This window comes from Euprymna scolopes, chromosome 28 (genome assembly GCF_053919585.1).
Source record: "Euprymna scolopes isolate OS-2025 chromosome 28, ASM5391958v1, whole genome shotgun sequence".
Lineage (NCBI taxonomy): Eukaryota > Metazoa > Mollusca > Cephalopoda > Sepiida > Sepiolidae > Euprymna > Euprymna scolopes.
Window position 1 is genome coordinate 83426380 of NC_136509.1, and position 14689 is coordinate 83441068.

Sequence of the window (14689 nt, forward strand, 5' to 3'; positions counted from 1 at the left end):
CAGGAATCCTAACAACTAGACCATATGGGTGAATGTTGGCTTCCGATCGAACGGACATCTTCTTTACTTAATAATGCATGAGCATCACTTCATAAGAATGTTTGCTTTTCCCAGTTAATTATCAGCATATGGAAGCCACAGAAAAGTTCAGGACAATGCCCTGCAAATGAGAGAAATATATGAAACATTGTAATTCCGATAATACAAATAAAATACATGACATTCTCACACCGGGAATCGAACCCGGGCACCCTGGGTGAGAGCCAGGAATCCTAACAACTAGACCATATGGGAGAATGTTGGCTTCCGATCGAACGGACATCTTCTTTACTTAATAATGCATGAGCATCACTTCATAAGAATGTTTGCTTTTCCCAGTTAATTATCAGCATATGGAAGCCACAGAAAAGTTCAGGACAATGCCCTGCAAATGAGAGAAATATATAAAACATTGTAATTCCGATAATACAAATAAAATACATGACATTCCCACACCGGGAATCGAACCCGGGCCGCCTGGGTGAGAGCCAGGAATCCTAACCACTAGACCATATGGGAGAATGTTGGCTTCCGATCGAACGGACATCTTCTTTACTTAATAATGCATGAGCATCACTTCATAAGAATGTTTGCTTTTCCCAGTTAATTATCAGCATATGGAAGCCACAGAAAAGTTCAGGACAATGCCCTGCAAATGAGAGAAATATATGAAACATTGTAATTCCGATAATACAAATAAAATACATGACATTCCCACACCGGGAATCGAACCCGGGCCGTCTGGGTGAGAGCCAGGAATCCTAACCACTAGACCATATGGGAGAATGTTGGCCTCCGATCGAACGGACATCTTCTTTACTTAATAATGCATGAGCATCACTTCATAAGAATGTTTGCTTTTCCCAGTTAATTATCAGCATATGGTAGCCACAGAAATGTTCAGGACAATGCCCTGCAAATGAGAGAAATATATAAAACATTGTAATTCCGATAATACAAATAAAATACATGACATTCCCACACCGGGAATCGAACCCGCGCACCCTGGGTGAGAGCCAGGAATCCTAACCACTAGACCATATGGGAGAATGTTGGCTTCACATCGAACGGACATCTTCTTTACTTAATAATGCATGACCATCACTCCATAAGAATGTTTGCTTTTCCCAGTTAATTATCAGCATATGGAAGCCACAGAAAAGTTCAGGACAATACCCTGCAAATGAGAGAAATATATGAAACATTGTAATTCCGATAATACAAATAAAATACATGACATTCCCACACCGGGTATCGAACCCGGGCCGCCTGGGTGAGAGCCAGGAATCCTAACAACTAGACCATATGGGTGAATGTTGGCTTCCGATCGAACGGACATCTTCTTTACTTAATAATGCATGAGCATCACTTCATAAGAATGTTTGCTTTTCCCAGTTAATTATCAGCATATGGAAGCCACAGAAAAGTTCAGGACAATGCCCTGCAAATGAGAGAAATATATAAAACATTGTAATTCCGATAATACAAATAAAATACATGACATTGCCACACCGGGAATCGAACCCGGGCCGTCTGGGTGAGAGCCAGGAATCCTAACCACTAGACCATATGGGAGAATGTTGGCCTCCGATCGAACGGACATCTTCTTTACTTAATAATGCATGAGCATCACTTCATAAGAATGTTTGCTTTTCCCAGTTAATTATCAGCATATGGAAGCCAGAGAAAAGTTTAGGACAATGCCCTGCAAATGAGAGAAATATATAAAACATTGTAATTCCGATAATACAAATAAAATACATGACATTCCCACACCGGGAATCGAACCCGTGCACCCTGGGTGAGAGCCAGGAATCCAACCACTAGACCATATGGGAGAATGTTGGCTTCCGATCGAACGGACATCTTCTTTACTTAATAATGCATGAGCATCACTTCATAAGAATGTTTGCTTTTCCCAGTTAATTATCAGCATATGGAAGCCACAGAAAAGTTCAGGACAATGCCCTGCAAAGGAGAGAAATATATAAAACATTGTAATTCCGATAATACAAATAAAATACATGACATTCCCACACCGGGAATCGAACCCGGGCCGCCTGGGTGAGAGCCAGGAATCCTAACCACTAGACCATATGGGAGAATGTTGGCTTCCGATCGAACGGACATCTTCTTTACTTAATAATGCATGAGCATCACTTCATAAGAATGTTTGCTTTTCCCAGTTAATTATCAGCATATGGAAGCCACAGAAAAGTTCAGGACAATGCCCTGCAAATGAGAGAAATATATAAAACATTGTAATTCCGATAATACAAATAAAATACATGACATTCCCACACCGGGAATCGAACCCGGGCACCCTGGGTGAGAGCCAGGAATCCTAACCACTAGACCATATGGGAGAATGTTGGCTTCCGATCGAACGGACATCTTCTTTACTTAATAATGCATGAGCATCACTTCATAAGAATGTTTGCTTTTCCCAGTTAATTATCAGCATATGGAAGCCACAGAAAAGTTCAGGACCATGCTCTGCAAATGAGAGAAATATATAAAACATTGTAATTCCGATAATACAAATAAAATACATGACATTCCCACACCGGGAATCGAAACCGGGCCGCGTGGGTGAGAGCCAGGAATCCTAACCACTAGACCATATGGGAGAATGTTGGCTTCCGATCGAACGGACATCTTCTTTACTTAATAATGCATGAGCATCACTTCACAAGAATGTTTGCTTTTCCCAGTTAATTATCAGCATATGGAAGCCACAGAAAAGTTCAGGACAATGCCCTGCAAATGAGAGAAATATATAAAACATTGCAATTCCGATAATACAAATAAGAAACGTGACATTCCCACACCGGGAATCGAACCCGGGCCGCCTGGGTGAGAGCCAGGAATCCTAACCACTAGACCATATGGGAGAATGTTGGCTTCCGATCGAACGGACATCTTCTTTACTTAATAATGCATGAGCATCACTTCATAAGAATGTTTGCTTTTCCCAGTTAATTATCAGCATATGGAAGCCACAGAAAAGTTCAGGACAATGCCCTGCAAATGAGAGAAATATATGAAACATTGTAATTCCGATAATACAAATAAAATACATGACATTCCCACACCGGGAATCGAACCCGGGCACCCTGGGTGAGAGCCAGGAATCCTAACAACTAGACCATATGGGAGAATGTTGGCTTCCGATCGAACGGACATCTTCTTTACTTAATAATGCATGAGCATCACTTCATAAGAATGTTTGCTTTTCCCAGTTAATTATCAGCATATGGAAGCCACAGAAAAGTTCAGGACAATGCCCTGCAAATGAGAGAAATATATAAAACATTGTAATTCCGATAATACAAATAAAATACATGACATTCCCACACCGGGAATCGAACCCGGGCCGTCTGGGTGAGAGCCAGGAATCCTAACCACTAGACCATATGGGAGAATGTTGGCTTCCGATCGAACGGACATCTTCTTTACTTAATAATGCATGAGCATCACTTCATAAGAATGTTTGCTTTTCCCAGTTAATTATCAGCATATGGAAGCCACAGAAAAGTTCAGGACAATGCCCTGCAAAGGAGAGAAATATATAAAACATTGTAATTCCGATAATACAAATAAAAGACATGACATTCCCACACCGGGAATCGAACCCGGGCCGTCTGGGTGAGAGCCAGGAATCCTAACCACTAGACCATATGGGAGAATGTTGGCCTCCGATCGAACGGACATCTTCTTTACTTAATAATGCATGAGCATCACTTCATAAGAATGTTTGCTTTTCCCAGTTAATTATCAGCATATGGAAGCCAGAGAAAAGTTCAGGACAATGCCCTGCAAATGAGAGAAATATATAAAACATTGTAATTCCGATAATACAAATAAAATACATGACATTTTCACACCGGGAATCGAACCCGTGCACCCTGGGTGAGAGCCAGGAATCCTAACCACTAGACCATATGGGAGAATGTTGGCTTCCGATCGAACGGACATCTTCTTTACTTAATAATGCATGAGCATCACTTCATAAGAATGTTTGCTTTTCCCAGTTAATTATCAGCATATGGAAGCCACAGAAAAGTTCAGGACAATGCCCTGCAAAGGAGAGAAATATATAAAACATTGTAATTCCGATAATACAAATAAAATACATGACATTCCCACACCGGGAATCGAACCCGGGCACCCTGGGTGAGAGCCAGGAATCCTAACAACTAGACCATATGGGAGAATGTTGGCTTCCGATCGAACGGACATCTTCTTTACTTAATAATGCATGAGCATCACTTCATAAGAATGTTTGCTTTTCCCAGTTAATTATTAGCATATGGAAGCCACAGAAAAGTTCAGGACAATGCCCTGCAAATGAGAGAAATATATAAAACATTGTAATTCCGATAATACAAATAAAATACATGACATTCCCACACCGGGAATCGAACCCGGGCCGCCTGGGTGAGAGCCAGGAATCCTAACCACTAGACCATATGGGAGAATGTTGGCTTCCGATCGAACGGACATCTTCTTTACTTAATAATGCATGAGCATCACTTCATAAGAATGTTTGCTTTTCCCAGTTAATTATCAGCATATGGAAGCCACAGAAAAGTTCAGGACAATGCCCTGCAAATGAGAGAAATATATGAAACATTGTAATTCCGATAATACAAATAAAATACATGACATTCCCACACCGGGAATCGAACCCGGGCACCCTGGGTGAGAGCCAGGAATCTTAACAACTAGACCATATGGGAGAATGTTGGCTTCCGATCGAACGGACATCTTCTGTTCTTAATAATGCATGAGCATCACTTCATAAGAATGTTTGCTTTTCCCAGTTAATTATCAGCATATGGAAGCCACAGAAAAGTTCAGGACAATGCCCTGCAAATGAGAGAAATATATAAAACATTGTAATTCCGATAATACAAATAAAATACATGACATTCCCAAACCTGGAATCGAACCCGGGCCGCCTGGGTGAGAGCCAGGAATCCTAACCACTAGACCATATGGGAGAATGTTGGCTTCCGATCGAACGGACATCTTCTTTACTTAATAATGCATGAGCATCACTTCATAAGAATGTTTGCTTTTCCCAGTTAATTATCAGCATATGGAAGCCACAGAAAAGTTCAGGACAATGCCCTGCAAATGAGAGAAATATATAAAACATTGTAATTCCGATAATACAAATAAAATACATGACATTCCCACACCGGGAATCGAACCCGGGCCGCTGGGTGAGAGCCAGGAATCCTAACCACTAGACCATATGGGAGAATGTTGGCTTCCGATCGAACGGACATCTTCTTTACTTAATAATGCATGAGCATCACTTCATGAGAATGTTTGCTTTTCCCAGTTAATTATCAGCATATGGAAGCCACAGAAAAGTTCAGGACAATGCCCTGCAAATGAGAGAAATATATAAAACATTGTAATTCCGATAATACAAATAAAATACATGACATTCCCACACCGGGAATCGAACCCGGGCCGCTGGGTGAGAGCCAGGAATCCTAACCACTAGACGATATGGGAGAATGTTGGCTTCCGATCGAACGGACATCTTCTTTACTTAATAATGCATGAGCATCACTTCATAAGAATGTTTGCTTTTCCCAGTTAATTGTCAGCATATGGAAGCCACAGAAAAGTTCCGGACAATGCCGTGCAAAGTAGAGAAATATATAAAACATTGTAATTCCGATAATACAAATAAAATACATGACATTCCCACACCGGGAATCGAACCCGGGCCGTCTGGGTGAGAGCCAGGAATCCTAACCACTAGACCATATGGGAGAATGTTGGCTTCCGATCGAACGGACATCTTCTTTACTTAATAATGCATGAGCATCACTTCATAAGAATGTTTGCTTTTCCCAGTTAATTATCAGCATATGGAAGCCACAGAAAAGTTCAGGACAATGCCCTGCAAATGAGAGAAATATATAAAACATTGTAATTCCGATAATACAAATAAAATACATTACATTCCCACACCGGGAATCGAACCCGGGCCGCCTGGGTGAGAGCCAGGAATCCTAACCACTAGACCATATGGGAGAATGTTGGCTTCCGATCGAACGGACATCTTCTTTACTTAATAATGCATGAGCATCACTTCATAAGAATGTTTGCTTTTCCCAGTTAATTATCAGCATATGGAAGCCACAGAAAAGTTCAGGACAATGCCCTGCAAAGGAGAGAAATATATAAAACATTGTAATTCCGATAATACAAATAAAATACATGACATTCCCACACCGGGAATCGAACCCGGGCACCCTGGGTGAGAGCCAGGAATCCTAACCACTAGACCATATGGGAGAATGTTGGCTACCGATCGAACGGACATCTTCTTTACTTAATAATGCATGAGCATCACTTCATAAGAATGTTTGCTTTTCCCAGTTAATTATCAGCATATGGAAGCCACAGAAAAGTTCAGGACCATGCTCTGCAAATAAGAGAAATATATAAAACATTGTAATTCCGATAATACAAATAAAATACATGACATTCCCACACCGGGAATCGAAACCGGGCCGCGTGGGTGAGAGCCAGGAATCCTAACCACTAGACCATATGGGAGAATGTTGGCTTCCGATCGAACGGACATCTTCTTTACTTAATAATGCATGAGCATCACTTCACAAGAATGTTTGCTTTTCCCAGTTAATTATCAGCATATGGAAGCCACAGAAAAGTTCAGGACAATGCCCTGCAAATGAGAGAAATATATAAAACATTGCAATTCTTATAATACAAATAAGAACGTGACATTCCCACACCGGGAATCGAACCCGGGCCGCCTGGGTGAGAGCCAGGAATCCTAACCACTAGACCATATGGGAGAATGTTGGCTTCCGATCGAACGGACATCTTCTTTACTTAATAATGCATGAGCATCACTTCATAAGAATGTTTGCTTTTCCCAGTTAATTATCAGCATATGGAAGCCACAGAAAAGTTCAGGACAATGCCCTGCAAATGAGAGAAATATATGAAACATTGTAATTCCGATAATACAAATAAAATACATGACATTCCCACACCGGGAATCGAACCCGGGCCGCCTGGGTGAGAGCCAGGAATCCTAACCACTAGACCATATGGGAGAATGTTGGCTTCCGATCGAACGGACATCTTCTTTACTTAATAATGCATGAGCATCACTTCATAAGAATGTTTGCTTTTCCCAGTTAATTATCAGCATATGGAAGCCACAGAAAAGTTCAGGACAATGCCCTGCAAATGAGAGAAATATATAAAACATTGTAATTCCGATAATACAAATAAAATACATGACATTCCCACACCGGGTACCGAACCCGGGCCGCCTGGGTGAGAGCCAGGAATCCTAACCACTAGACCATATGGGAGAATGTTGGATTCCGATCGAACGGACATCTTCTTTACTTAATAATGCATGAGCATCACTTCATAAGAATGTTTGCTTTTCCCAGTTAATTATCAGCATATGGAAGCCACAGAAAAGTTCAGGACAATGCCCTGCAAATGAGAGAAATATATAAAACATTGTAATTCCGATAATACAAATAAAATACATGACATTCCCACACCGGGAATCGAAACCGGGCCGCTGGGTGAGAGCCAGGAATCCTAACCACTAGACCATATGGGAGAATGTTGGCTTCCGATCGAACGGACATCTTCTTTACTTAATAATGCATGAGCATCACTTCATAAGAATGTTTGCTTTTCCCAGTTAATTATCAGCATATGGAAGCCACAGAAAAGTTCAGGACAATGCCCTGCAAATGAGAGAAATATATAAAACATTGTAATTCCGATAATACAAATAAAATACATGACATTCCCACACCGGGAATCGAACCCGGGCCGCTGGGTGAGAGCCAGGAATCCTAACCACTAGACCATATGGGAGAATGTTGGCTTCCGATCGAACGGACATCTTCTTTACTTAATAATGCATGAGCATCACTTCATAAGAAGGTTTGCATTTCCCAGTTAATTATCAGCATATGGAAGCCAGAGAAAAGTTCAGGACAATGCCCTGCAAATGAGAGAATTATATAAAACATTGTAATTCCGATAATACAAATAAAATACATGACATTCCCACACCGGGAATCGAACCCGGGCCGCCTGGGTGAGAGCCAGGAATCCTATCCACTAGACCATATGGGAGAATGTTGGCTTCACATCGAACGGACATCTTCTTTACTTAATAATGCATGAGCATCACTGCATAAGAATGTTTGCTTTTCCCAGTTAATTATCAGCATATGGAAGCCACAGAAAAGTTCAGGACAATGCCCTGCAAATGAGAGAAATATATAACACATTGTAATTCCGATAATACAAATAAAATACATGACATTCCCACACCGGGAATCGAACCCGGGCTGCTGGGTGAGAGCCAGGAATCCTAACCACTAGACCATATGGGAGAATGTTGGCTTCCGATCGAACGGACATCTTCTTTACTTAATAATGCATGAGCATCACTTCATAAGAATGTTTGTTTTTCCCAGTTAATTATCAGCATATGGAAGCCAAAGAAAAGTTCAGGACAATACCCTGCAAATGAGAGAAATATATGAAACATTGTCATTCCGATAATACAAATAAAATACATGACATTCCCACACCGGCAATCGAACTCGGGCCGCCTGGGTGAGAGCCAGGAATCCTAACCACTAGACCATATGGGAGAATGTTGGCTACCGATCGAACGGACATCTTCTTTACTTAATAATGCATGAGCATCACTTCATAAGAATGTTTGCTTTTCCCAGTTAATTATCAGCATATGGAAGCAACAGAACAGTACAGGACAATGCCCTGCAAATGAGAGAAATATATAAAACATTGTAATTCCGATAATACAAATAAAATACATGACATTCCCACACCGGGAATCGAACCTGGGCCGCCTGGGTGAGAGCCAGAAATCCTAACCACTAGACCATATGGGAGAATGTTGGCTTTCGATCGAACGGACATCTTCTTTACTTAATAATGCATGAACATCACTTCATAAGAATGTTTGCTTTGCCCAGTTAATTATCAGCATATGGAAGCCACAGAAAAGTTCAGGACAATGCCCTGCAAAGGAGAGAAATATATAAAACATTGTAATTCCGATAATACAAATAAAATACATGACATTCCCACACCGGGAATCGAACCCGGGCCGCCTGCGTGAGAGCTAGGAATCCTAACCACTAGACCATATTGGAGAATGTTGGCTTCCGATCGAACGGACATCTTCTTTACTTAATAATGCATGAGCATCACTTCATAAGAATGTTTGTTTTTCCAAGTTAATTATCAGCATATGGAAGCCACAGAAAAGTTCAGGACAATACCCTGCAAATGAGAGAAATATATGAAACATTGTAATTCCGATAATACAAATAAAATACATTACATTCCCACACCGGGAATCGAACCCGGGCCGCCTGGGTGAGAGCCAGGCATCCTAACCACTAGACCATATGGGAGAATGTTGGCTTCCGATCGAACGGACATCTTCTTTACTTAATAATGCATGAGCATCACTTCATAAGAATGTTTGCTTTTCCCAGTTAATTATCAGCATATGGAAGCCACAGAAAAGTTCAGGATAATGCCCTGCAAATGAGAGAAATATATAAAACATTGCAATTCCGATAATACAAATAAAATGCATGACATTCCCACACCGGGAATCGAACCCGGGCCGCCTGGGTGAGAGCCAGGAATCCTAACCACTAGACCATATGGGAGAATGTTGGCTTCCGATCGAACGGACATCTTTACTTAATAATGCATGAGCATCACTTCATAAGAATGTTTGTTTTTCACAGTTAATTATCAACATATGGAAGCCACAGAAAAGTTCAGGACAATGCCCTGCAAATGAGAGAAATATATAAAACATTGTAATTCCGATAATACAAATAAAATACATGACATTCCCACACCGGGAATCGAACCCGGGCCGCCTGGGTGAGAGCCAGGAATCCTAACCACTAGACCATATTGGAGAATGTAGGCTTCCGATCGAACGGACATCTTCTTTACTTAATAATGCATGAGCATCACTTCATAAGAATGTTTGTTTTTCCCAGTTAATTATCAGCATATGGAAGCAACAGAAAAGTTCAGGACAATACCCTGCAAATGAGAGAAATATATGAAACATTGTAATTCCGATAATACAAATAAAATACATGACATTCCCACACCGGGAATCGAACCCGGGCCGCCTGGGTGAGAGCCAGGAATCCTAACAACTAGACCATATGGGAGAATGTTGGCTTCCGATCGAACGGACATCTTCTTTACTTAATAATGCATGAGCATCACTGCATAAGAATGTTTGCTTTTCCCAGTTAATTATCAGCATATGGAAGCAACAGAAAAGTTCAGGACAATGCCCTGCAAATGAGAGAAATATATAAAACATTGTAATTCCGATAATACAAATAAAATACATGACATTCCCACACCGGGAATCGAACCCGGGCCGCCTGGGTGAGAGCCAGGAATCCTAACCACTAGACCATATGGGAGAATGTTGGCTTCCGATCGAACGGATATCTTCTTTACTTAATAATGCATGAGCATCACTTCATAAGAATGTTGGCTTTTCCCAGTTAATTATCAGCAAATGGAAGCCACAGAAAAGTTCAGGACAATGCCCTGCAAATGAGAGAAATATATAAAACATTGTAATTCCGATAATACAAATAAAATACATGACATTCCCACACCGGGAATCGAACCCGGGCTGCCTGGGTGAGAGCCAGGAATCCTAAACACTAGACCATATGGGAGAATGTTGGCTTCCGATCGAACGGACATCTTCTTTACTTAATAATGCATGAGCATCACTTCATAAGAATGTTTGCTTTTCCTAGTTAATTGTCAGCATATGGAAGCCACAGAAAAGTTCAGGACAATGCCCTGCAAATGAGAGAAATATATAAAACATTGTAATTCCGATAATACAAATAAAATACATGACGTGCCCACACCGGGAATCTAACCCGGGCCGCTGGGTGAGAGCCAGGAATCCTAACCACTAGACCATATGGGAGAATGTTGGCTTCCGATCGAACGGGCATCTTCTTTACTTAATAATGCATGAGCATCACTTCATAAGAATGTTTGTTTTTCCCAGTTAATTATCAGCATATGGAAGCCACAGAAAAGTTCAGGACAATGCCCTGCAAATGAGAGAAATATATAAAACATTGTAATTCCGATAATACAAATAAAATACATGACATTCCCACACCGGGAATCGAACCCGGGCCGCCTGGGTGAGAGCCAGGAATCCTAACCACTAGACCATATGGGAGAATGTTCGCTACCGATCGAACGGACATCTTCTTTACTTAATAATGCATGAGCATCACTTCATAAGAATGTATGCTTTTCCTAGTTAATTGTCAGCATATGGAAGCCACAGAAAAGTTCAGGACAATGCCCTGCAAATGAGAGAAATATATAAAACATTGTAATTCCGATAATACAAATAAAATACATGACGTGCCCACACCGGGAATCGAACCAGGGCCGCTGGGTGAGAGCCAGGAATCCTAACCACTAGACCATATGGGAGAATGTTGGCTTCCGATCGAACGGGCATCTTCTTTACTTAATAATGCATGAGCATCACTTCATAAGAATGTTTGTTTTTCCCAGTTAATTATCAGCATATGGAAGCCACAGAAAAGTTCAGGACAATGCCCTGCAAATGAGAGAAATATATGAAACATTGTAATTCCGATAATACAAATAAAATACATGACATTCCCACACCGGGAATCGAACCCGGGCCGCCTGGGTGAGAGCCAGGAATCCTAACCACTAGACCATATGGAGAAAATGTTGGCTACCGATCGAACGGACATCTTCTTTACTTAATAATGCATGAGCATCACTTCATAAGAATGTTTGCTTTGCCCAGTTAATTATCAGCATATGGAAGCCACAGAAAAGTTCAGGACAATGCCCTGCAAAGGAGAGAAATATATAAAACATTGTAATTCCGATAATACAAATAAAATACATGACATTCCCACACCGGGAATCGAACCCGGGCCGCCTGCGTGAGAGCTAGTAATCCTAACCACTAGACCATATTGGAGAATGTTGGCTTCCGATCAAACGGACATCTTCTTTACTTAATAATGCATGAGCATCACTTCATAAGAATGTTTGTTTTTCCCAGTTAATTATCAGCATATGGAAGCCACAGAAAAGTTCAGGACAATACCCTGCAAATGAGAGAAATATATGAAACATTGTAATTCCGATAATACAAATAAAATACATTACATTCCCACACCGGGAATCGAACCCGGGCCGCCTGGGTGAGAGCCAGGCATCCTAACCACTAGACCATATGGGAGAATGTTGGCTTCCGATCGAACGGACATCTTCTTTACTTAATAATGCATGAGCATCACTTCATAAGAATGTTTGCTTTTCCCAGTTAATTATCAGCATATGGAAGCCACAGAAAAGTTCAGGATAATGCCCTGCAAATGAGAGAAATATATAAAACATTGCAATTCCGATAATACAAATAAAATACATGACATTCCCACACCGGGAATCGAACCCGGGCCGACTGGGTGAGAGCCAGGAATCCTAACCACTAGACCATATTGGAGAATGTTGGCTTCCGATCGAACGGACATCTTCTTTACTTAATAATGCATGAGCATCACTTCATAAGAATGTTTGTTTTTCCCAGTTAATTATCAGCATATGGAAGCCACAGAAAAGTTCAGGACAATACCCTGCAAATGAGAGAAATATATGAAACATTGTAATTCCGATAATACAAATAAAATACATGACATTCCCACACCGGGAATCGAACCCGGGCTTCCTGGGTGAGAGCCAGGAATCCTAACCACTAGACCATATGGGAGAATGTTGGCTTCCGATCGAACGGATATCTTCTTTACTTAATAATGCATGAGCATCACTTCATAAGAATGTTGGCTTTCCCAGTTAATTATCAGCATATGGAAGCCACAGAAAAGTTCAGGACAATGCCCTGCAAATGAGAGAAATATATAAAACATTGTAATTCCGATAATACAAATAAAATACATGACATTCCCACACCGGGAATCGAACCCGGGCTGCCTGGGTGAGAGCCAGGAATCCTAACCACTAGACCATATGGGAGAATGTTGGCTTCCGATCGAACGGACATCTTCTTTACTTAATAATGCATGAGCATCACTTCATAAGAATGTTTGCTTTTCCCAGTTAATTATCAGCATATGGAAGCCACAGAAAAGTTCAGGACAATGCCCTGCAAAGGAGAGAAATATATAAAACATTGTAATTCCGATAATACAAATAAAATACATGACGTGCCCACACCGGGAATCGAACCACGGCCGCTGGTTGAGAGCCAGGAAACCTAACCACTAGAGGATATGGGAGAATGTTGGCTTCCGATCGAACGGACATCTTCTTTACTTAATAATGCATGAGCATCACTTCATAAGAATGTTTGCTTTTCCCAGTTAATTATCAGCATATGGAAGCCACAGAAAAGTTCAGGACAATGTTCTGCAAATGAGAGAAATATATGAAACATTGTAATTCCGATAATACAAATAAAATACATGACATTCCCACACCGGGAATCGAACCCGGGCCGCCTGGTTGAGAGCTAGGAATCCTAACCACTAGATCGTATGGGAGAATGTTGGCTTCCGATCGAACGGACATCTTCTTTACTTAATAATGCATGAGCATCACTTCATAAGAATGTTTGCTTTTCCCAGTTAATTATCAGCATATGGAAGCCACAGAAAAGTTCAGGATAATGCCCTGCAAATGAGAGAAATATATAAAACATTGCAATTCCGATAATACAAATAAAATACATGACATTCCCACACCGGGAATCGAACCCGGGCCGCCTGGGTGAGAGCCAGGAATCCTAACCACTAGACCATATGGGAGAATGTTGGCTTCCGATCGAACGGACATCTATATTTAATAATGCATGAGCATCACTTCATAAGAATGTTTGTTTTTCCCAGTTAATTATCAGCATATGGAAGCCACAGAAAAGTTCAGGACAATGCCCTGCAAATGAGAGAAATATATAAAACATTGTAATTCCGATAATACAAATAAAATACATGACATTCCCACACCGGGAATCGAACCCGGGCCGCCTGGGTGAGAGCCAGGAATCCTAACCACTAGACCATATTGGAGAATGTTGGCTTCCGATCGAACGGACATCTTCTTTACTTAATAATGCATGAGCATCACTTCATAAGAATGTTTGCTTTTCCCAGTTAATTATCAGCATATGGAAGCCACAGAAAAGTTCAGGATAATGCCCTGCAAATGAGAGAAATATATAAAACATTGCAATTCCGATAATACAAATAAAATACACGACATTCCCACACCGGGAATCGAACCCGGGCCGCCTGGGTGAGAGCCAGGAATCCTAACCACTAGACCATATGGGAGAATGTTTGCTTCCGATCGAACGGACATCTTTACTTAATAATGCATGAGCATCACTTCATAAGAATGTTTGTTTTTCACAGTTAATTATCAACATATGGAAGCCACAGAAAAGTTCAGGACAATGCCCTGCAAATGAGAGAAATATATAAAACAT

At 40.9% G+C, this 14689-nt stretch overlaps 49 non-coding genes across 49 annotated transcripts; all 49 read right to left on the reverse strand.

The window, feature by feature from the left end:
* Positions 1-222: 222 nt before the first annotated feature.
* Trnae-cuc (transfer RNA glutamic acid (anticodon CUC)) lies at positions 223-294 on the reverse strand. Its single transcript has one exon. It is a non-coding gene; the product is annotated as a tRNA-Glu (tRNA).
* A 192-nt stretch (positions 295-486) lies between these two features.
* On the reverse strand, positions 487-558 carry Trnae-cuc (transfer RNA glutamic acid (anticodon CUC)). The gene has a single exon. It is a non-coding gene; the product is annotated as a tRNA-Glu (tRNA).
* Positions 559-750: 192 nt separating this feature from the next.
* Positions 751-822, reverse strand: Trnae-cuc (transfer RNA glutamic acid (anticodon CUC)). Its single transcript has one exon. It is a non-coding gene; the product is annotated as a tRNA-Glu (tRNA).
* A 192-nt stretch (positions 823-1014) lies between these two features.
* On the reverse strand, positions 1015-1086 carry Trnae-cuc (transfer RNA glutamic acid (anticodon CUC)). Its single transcript has one exon. It is a non-coding gene; the product is annotated as a tRNA-Glu (tRNA).
* Positions 1087-1278: 192 nt separating this feature from the next.
* Trnae-cuc (transfer RNA glutamic acid (anticodon CUC)) lies at positions 1279-1350 on the reverse strand. The gene has a single exon. It is a non-coding gene; the product is annotated as a tRNA-Glu (tRNA).
* A 192-nt stretch (positions 1351-1542) lies between these two features.
* Trnae-cuc (transfer RNA glutamic acid (anticodon CUC)) lies at positions 1543-1614 on the reverse strand. Its single transcript has one exon. It is a non-coding gene; the product is annotated as a tRNA-Glu (tRNA).
* A 192-nt stretch (positions 1615-1806) lies between these two features.
* On the reverse strand, positions 1807-1877 carry Trnae-cuc (transfer RNA glutamic acid (anticodon CUC)). Its single transcript has one exon. It is a non-coding gene; the product is annotated as a tRNA-Glu (tRNA).
* Positions 1878-2069: 192 nt separating this feature from the next.
* On the reverse strand, positions 2070-2141 carry Trnae-cuc (transfer RNA glutamic acid (anticodon CUC)). The gene has a single exon. It is a non-coding gene; the product is annotated as a tRNA-Glu (tRNA).
* Positions 2142-2333: 192 nt separating this feature from the next.
* On the reverse strand, positions 2334-2405 carry Trnae-cuc (transfer RNA glutamic acid (anticodon CUC)). The gene has a single exon. It is a non-coding gene; the product is annotated as a tRNA-Glu (tRNA).
* Positions 2406-2597: 192 nt separating this feature from the next.
* On the reverse strand, positions 2598-2669 carry Trnae-cuc (transfer RNA glutamic acid (anticodon CUC)). Its single transcript has one exon. It is a non-coding gene; the product is annotated as a tRNA-Glu (tRNA).
* Positions 2670-2861: 192 nt separating this feature from the next.
* Trnae-cuc (transfer RNA glutamic acid (anticodon CUC)) lies at positions 2862-2933 on the reverse strand. The gene has a single exon. It is a non-coding gene; the product is annotated as a tRNA-Glu (tRNA).
* A 192-nt stretch (positions 2934-3125) lies between these two features.
* Positions 3126-3197, reverse strand: Trnae-cuc (transfer RNA glutamic acid (anticodon CUC)). The gene has a single exon. It is a non-coding gene; the product is annotated as a tRNA-Glu (tRNA).
* A 192-nt stretch (positions 3198-3389) lies between these two features.
* Positions 3390-3461, reverse strand: Trnae-cuc (transfer RNA glutamic acid (anticodon CUC)). Its single transcript has one exon. It is a non-coding gene; the product is annotated as a tRNA-Glu (tRNA).
* A 192-nt stretch (positions 3462-3653) lies between these two features.
* On the reverse strand, positions 3654-3725 carry Trnae-cuc (transfer RNA glutamic acid (anticodon CUC)). The gene has a single exon. It is a non-coding gene; the product is annotated as a tRNA-Glu (tRNA).
* A 456-nt stretch (positions 3726-4181) lies between these two features.
* On the reverse strand, positions 4182-4253 carry Trnae-cuc (transfer RNA glutamic acid (anticodon CUC)). Its single transcript has one exon. It is a non-coding gene; the product is annotated as a tRNA-Glu (tRNA).
* Positions 4254-4445: 192 nt separating this feature from the next.
* Trnae-cuc (transfer RNA glutamic acid (anticodon CUC)) lies at positions 4446-4517 on the reverse strand. The gene has a single exon. It is a non-coding gene; the product is annotated as a tRNA-Glu (tRNA).
* A 192-nt stretch (positions 4518-4709) lies between these two features.
* Trnae-cuc (transfer RNA glutamic acid (anticodon CUC)) lies at positions 4710-4781 on the reverse strand. Its single transcript has one exon. It is a non-coding gene; the product is annotated as a tRNA-Glu (tRNA).
* Positions 4782-4973: 192 nt separating this feature from the next.
* On the reverse strand, positions 4974-5045 carry Trnae-cuc (transfer RNA glutamic acid (anticodon CUC)). The gene has a single exon. It is a non-coding gene; the product is annotated as a tRNA-Glu (tRNA).
* A 192-nt stretch (positions 5046-5237) lies between these two features.
* Positions 5238-5308, reverse strand: Trnae-cuc (transfer RNA glutamic acid (anticodon CUC)). The gene has a single exon. It is a non-coding gene; the product is annotated as a tRNA-Glu (tRNA).
* Positions 5309-5500: 192 nt separating this feature from the next.
* On the reverse strand, positions 5501-5571 carry Trnae-cuc (transfer RNA glutamic acid (anticodon CUC)). Its single transcript has one exon. It is a non-coding gene; the product is annotated as a tRNA-Glu (tRNA).
* A 192-nt stretch (positions 5572-5763) lies between these two features.
* On the reverse strand, positions 5764-5835 carry Trnae-cuc (transfer RNA glutamic acid (anticodon CUC)). The gene has a single exon. It is a non-coding gene; the product is annotated as a tRNA-Glu (tRNA).
* A 192-nt stretch (positions 5836-6027) lies between these two features.
* Trnae-cuc (transfer RNA glutamic acid (anticodon CUC)) lies at positions 6028-6099 on the reverse strand. Its single transcript has one exon. It is a non-coding gene; the product is annotated as a tRNA-Glu (tRNA).
* A 192-nt stretch (positions 6100-6291) lies between these two features.
* Trnae-cuc (transfer RNA glutamic acid (anticodon CUC)) lies at positions 6292-6363 on the reverse strand. The gene has a single exon. It is a non-coding gene; the product is annotated as a tRNA-Glu (tRNA).
* A 192-nt stretch (positions 6364-6555) lies between these two features.
* Trnae-cuc (transfer RNA glutamic acid (anticodon CUC)) lies at positions 6556-6627 on the reverse strand. The gene has a single exon. It is a non-coding gene; the product is annotated as a tRNA-Glu (tRNA).
* Positions 6628-6818: 191 nt separating this feature from the next.
* Positions 6819-6890, reverse strand: Trnae-cuc (transfer RNA glutamic acid (anticodon CUC)). The gene has a single exon. It is a non-coding gene; the product is annotated as a tRNA-Glu (tRNA).
* A 192-nt stretch (positions 6891-7082) lies between these two features.
* On the reverse strand, positions 7083-7154 carry Trnae-cuc (transfer RNA glutamic acid (anticodon CUC)). The gene has a single exon. It is a non-coding gene; the product is annotated as a tRNA-Glu (tRNA).
* A 192-nt stretch (positions 7155-7346) lies between these two features.
* On the reverse strand, positions 7347-7418 carry Trnae-cuc (transfer RNA glutamic acid (anticodon CUC)). Its single transcript has one exon. It is a non-coding gene; the product is annotated as a tRNA-Glu (tRNA).
* A 192-nt stretch (positions 7419-7610) lies between these two features.
* Positions 7611-7681, reverse strand: Trnae-cuc (transfer RNA glutamic acid (anticodon CUC)). The gene has a single exon. It is a non-coding gene; the product is annotated as a tRNA-Glu (tRNA).
* Positions 7682-7873: 192 nt separating this feature from the next.
* On the reverse strand, positions 7874-7944 carry Trnae-cuc (transfer RNA glutamic acid (anticodon CUC)). Its single transcript has one exon. It is a non-coding gene; the product is annotated as a tRNA-Glu (tRNA).
* Positions 7945-8136: 192 nt separating this feature from the next.
* Positions 8137-8208, reverse strand: Trnae-cuc (transfer RNA glutamic acid (anticodon CUC)). Its single transcript has one exon. It is a non-coding gene; the product is annotated as a tRNA-Glu (tRNA).
* A 192-nt stretch (positions 8209-8400) lies between these two features.
* On the reverse strand, positions 8401-8471 carry Trnae-cuc (transfer RNA glutamic acid (anticodon CUC)). The gene has a single exon. It is a non-coding gene; the product is annotated as a tRNA-Glu (tRNA).
* Positions 8472-8663: 192 nt separating this feature from the next.
* Positions 8664-8735, reverse strand: Trnae-cuc (transfer RNA glutamic acid (anticodon CUC)). Its single transcript has one exon. It is a non-coding gene; the product is annotated as a tRNA-Glu (tRNA).
* A 192-nt stretch (positions 8736-8927) lies between these two features.
* Trnae-cuc (transfer RNA glutamic acid (anticodon CUC)) lies at positions 8928-8999 on the reverse strand. The gene has a single exon. It is a non-coding gene; the product is annotated as a tRNA-Glu (tRNA).
* A 456-nt stretch (positions 9000-9455) lies between these two features.
* On the reverse strand, positions 9456-9527 carry Trnae-cuc (transfer RNA glutamic acid (anticodon CUC)). Its single transcript has one exon. It is a non-coding gene; the product is annotated as a tRNA-Glu (tRNA).
* A 192-nt stretch (positions 9528-9719) lies between these two features.
* Positions 9720-9791, reverse strand: Trnae-cuc (transfer RNA glutamic acid (anticodon CUC)). Its single transcript has one exon. It is a non-coding gene; the product is annotated as a tRNA-Glu (tRNA).
* A 189-nt stretch (positions 9792-9980) lies between these two features.
* On the reverse strand, positions 9981-10052 carry Trnae-cuc (transfer RNA glutamic acid (anticodon CUC)). Its single transcript has one exon. It is a non-coding gene; the product is annotated as a tRNA-Glu (tRNA).
* A 192-nt stretch (positions 10053-10244) lies between these two features.
* Positions 10245-10316, reverse strand: Trnae-cuc (transfer RNA glutamic acid (anticodon CUC)). The gene has a single exon. It is a non-coding gene; the product is annotated as a tRNA-Glu (tRNA).
* Positions 10317-10508: 192 nt separating this feature from the next.
* Trnae-cuc (transfer RNA glutamic acid (anticodon CUC)) lies at positions 10509-10580 on the reverse strand. Its single transcript has one exon. It is a non-coding gene; the product is annotated as a tRNA-Glu (tRNA).
* Positions 10581-10772: 192 nt separating this feature from the next.
* On the reverse strand, positions 10773-10844 carry Trnae-cuc (transfer RNA glutamic acid (anticodon CUC)). The gene has a single exon. It is a non-coding gene; the product is annotated as a tRNA-Glu (tRNA).
* Positions 10845-11299: 455 nt separating this feature from the next.
* On the reverse strand, positions 11300-11371 carry Trnae-cuc (transfer RNA glutamic acid (anticodon CUC)). Its single transcript has one exon. It is a non-coding gene; the product is annotated as a tRNA-Glu (tRNA).
* Positions 11372-11826: 455 nt separating this feature from the next.
* Positions 11827-11899, reverse strand: Trnae-cuc (transfer RNA glutamic acid (anticodon CUC)). Its single transcript has one exon. It is a non-coding gene; the product is annotated as a tRNA-Glu (tRNA).
* A 456-nt stretch (positions 11900-12355) lies between these two features.
* Positions 12356-12427, reverse strand: Trnae-cuc (transfer RNA glutamic acid (anticodon CUC)). The gene has a single exon. It is a non-coding gene; the product is annotated as a tRNA-Glu (tRNA).
* Positions 12428-12619: 192 nt separating this feature from the next.
* On the reverse strand, positions 12620-12691 carry Trnae-cuc (transfer RNA glutamic acid (anticodon CUC)). The gene has a single exon. It is a non-coding gene; the product is annotated as a tRNA-Glu (tRNA).
* A 192-nt stretch (positions 12692-12883) lies between these two features.
* Positions 12884-12955, reverse strand: Trnae-cuc (transfer RNA glutamic acid (anticodon CUC)). The gene has a single exon. It is a non-coding gene; the product is annotated as a tRNA-Glu (tRNA).
* Positions 12956-13146: 191 nt separating this feature from the next.
* Positions 13147-13218, reverse strand: Trnae-cuc (transfer RNA glutamic acid (anticodon CUC)). The gene has a single exon. It is a non-coding gene; the product is annotated as a tRNA-Glu (tRNA).
* A 455-nt stretch (positions 13219-13673) lies between these two features.
* Trnae-cuc (transfer RNA glutamic acid (anticodon CUC)) lies at positions 13674-13745 on the reverse strand. Its single transcript has one exon. It is a non-coding gene; the product is annotated as a tRNA-Glu (tRNA).
* Positions 13746-13937: 192 nt separating this feature from the next.
* Trnae-cuc (transfer RNA glutamic acid (anticodon CUC)) lies at positions 13938-14009 on the reverse strand. Its single transcript has one exon. It is a non-coding gene; the product is annotated as a tRNA-Glu (tRNA).
* Positions 14010-14198: 189 nt separating this feature from the next.
* On the reverse strand, positions 14199-14270 carry Trnae-cuc (transfer RNA glutamic acid (anticodon CUC)). Its single transcript has one exon. It is a non-coding gene; the product is annotated as a tRNA-Glu (tRNA).
* A 192-nt stretch (positions 14271-14462) lies between these two features.
* Positions 14463-14534, reverse strand: Trnae-cuc (transfer RNA glutamic acid (anticodon CUC)). The gene has a single exon. It is a non-coding gene; the product is annotated as a tRNA-Glu (tRNA).
* Between the last annotated feature and the right edge of the window lie 155 nt (positions 14535-14689).